The following is a 3230-nucleotide window of genomic DNA, read 5'->3' as shown; positions in this document are numbered from 1 at the left end:
CTTAACCCATCGTAACCATCATAACCATCATTACAATAATTTAGCATATTTACCATCATTGACCATCATAACCATAATTTCCCATCATTAACCATCATAACCCATCATACCCATCATAACCATCATACCCATCATTACACATCTTAACCATCATTACCCATCATAACCATCATAGCCCATCATTAACCATAATTTGCCATCATTAGCCAACATTAACCATCATACCCATCATTACATCATAACTGTCATTAACCATCATTACCCATCATTTCCCATAATTTACCATCATAAACCATAATAAACCATCATTAACATCATTGCCAGTCATAACCAATCATAAACATCATTAGTCATCATTTACCATGATTTACCATCATTATCCATCATTATCCATCATACCATATCATCATTACCCATCATTACTCATCAGCTGTAATTTACCATCATAACCATCATAAGTAATCATAAACATAACCCATCATTAACCATCATAACATGATAACCATCATCAACCATTCATAACCATCATTTACCATCATAACCATAATTTACCCATAATTTATCATCATAACTCATTGACATCATAGCCATCATTAACCATCATTAAGCCATCATTAACCATCATAGCCATCATTAACCATCATTAAGCCATCATTAACCATCATTAAGCCATCATTAACCATCATAGCCATCATTAACCATCATTAAGCCATCATTAACCATCATTAAGCCATCATTAACCATCATAGCCATCATTAACCATCATAGCCATCATTAACCATCATAGCCATCATTAACCATCATTAAGCCATCATTAACCATCATAGCCATCATTAACCATCATACCCATCATAACCATCATAGCCATCATTAACCATCATACCCATCATAACCATCATAGCCATCATTAACCATCATAGCCATCATTAACCATCATAGCCATCATTAACCATCATTAACCATCATTAACCATCATACCCATCATAACCATCATAGCCATCATTAACCATCATAGCCATCATTAACCATCATAGCCATCATTAACCATCATAGCCATCATTAACCATCATAGCCATCATAACCATCATAGCCATCATTAACCATCATAATTAGCCATCATTAACCATCATAGCCATCATTAACCATCATAGCCATCATTAACCCATCATAGCCATCATTAACCATCATAGCCATCATTAACCATCATACCCATCATTAACCATCATAGCCATCATTAACCATCATAGCCATCATTAACCATCATTAACCATCATAGCCATCATTAACCATCATAGCCATCATTAACCATCATTAACCATCATAGCCATCATTAACCATCATAGCCATCATTAACCATCATAGCCATCATTAACCATCATAGCCATCATTAACCATCATAGCCATCATAACCATCATAGCCATCATTAACCATCATAGCCATCATAACCATCATAGCCATCATTAACCATCATTAACCATCATAGCCATCATTAACCATCATTAACCATCATAGCCATCATAACCATCATAGCCATCATTAACCATCATAACCATCATAGCCATCATTAACCATCATTAACCATCATAGCCATCATTAACCATCATAGCCATCATAGCCATCATTAACCATCATTAACCATCATAGCCATCATTAACCATCATAGCCATCATTAACCATCATAGCCATCATAGCCATCATTAACCATCATTAACCATCATAGCCATCATTAACCATCATAGCCATCATTAACCATCATACCCATCATTAACCATCATAGCCATCATTAACCATCATAGCCATCATTAACCATCATAGCCATCATTAACCATCATAGCCATCATTAACCATCATAGCCATCATTAACCATCATAGCCATCATTAACCATCATAGCCATCATTAACCATCATAGCCATCATAGCCATCATTAACCATCATAACCATCATAGCCATCATTAACCATCATTAACCATCATAGCCATCATTAACCATCATAGCCATCATTAAGCCATCATTAACCATCATAGCCATCATAGCCATCATTAACCATCATTAACCATCATAGCCATCATTAACCATCATAGCCATCATTAACCATCATAGCCATCATTAACCATCATAGCCATCATTAACCATCATAGCCATCATTAACCATCATAGCCATCATTAACCATCATAGCCATCATTAACCATCATAGCCACCATTAACCATCATAGCCATCATTAACCATCATAGCCATCATTAACCATCATACCCATCATTAACCATCATAGCCATCATTAACCATCATAGCCATCATTAACCATCATAGCCATCATTAACCATCATTAACCATCATAGCCATCATTAACCATCATTAACCATCATAGCCATCATTAACCATCATAGCCATCATTAAGCCATCATTAACCATCATAGCCATCATTAAGCCATCATTAACCATCATTAACCATCATAGCCATCATTAACCATCATAGCCATCATTAAGCCATCATTAACCATCATAGCCATCATTAACCATCATTAACCATCATAGCCATCATTAACCATCATTAACCATCATAGCCATCATTAACCATCATAGCCATCATTAACCATCATTAACCATCATTAACCATCATTAAGCCATCATTAACCATCATAGCCATCATTAACCATCATAGCCATCATTAAGCCATCATAGCCATCATTAACCATCATTAACCATCATTAACCATCATAGCCATCATTAACCATCATAGCCATCATTAACCATCATTAACCATCATTAAGCCATCATTAACCATCATAGCCATCATTAACCATCATTAGCCATCATTAACCATCATAGCCACCTAATGTTAATGCTACCTATCTCCATGTCCTATTCATCATACTATACACACACAGAGCGTACAAGGCCGACGGCAGGAAGGAACTAAGTGGCATGAGGCGAGTAGAGCAGCAAAAGCTGTGAATGGATGATTGAATGGATGATTGAATGGATGATTGAATGGATGATTGAATGGATGATTGAATGGATGATTGAATGGATGATTGCTCCTCTCTTCAAATCAAATCAAACTGTATTTGTCACATGCACCAAATACAACAGGTGTAGACCTTGCCGTGAAATGCTTACTTACAAGCCTTCAACCAATGCAGTTCAAGAGATAAAGTTAATCAAATATTTACGAAATAAACTAAAGTAAAAAAAAAAAAATTGAATCAATCAAAAAGTAACAAGAAAT

Source organism: Salmo trutta, chromosome 36 (genome assembly GCF_901001165.1).
Source record: "Salmo trutta chromosome 36, fSalTru1.1, whole genome shotgun sequence".
Classification (NCBI taxonomy): domain Eukaryota; kingdom Metazoa; phylum Chordata; class Actinopteri; order Salmoniformes; family Salmonidae; genus Salmo; species Salmo trutta.
This window is presented reverse-complemented; position numbering follows the sequence as displayed.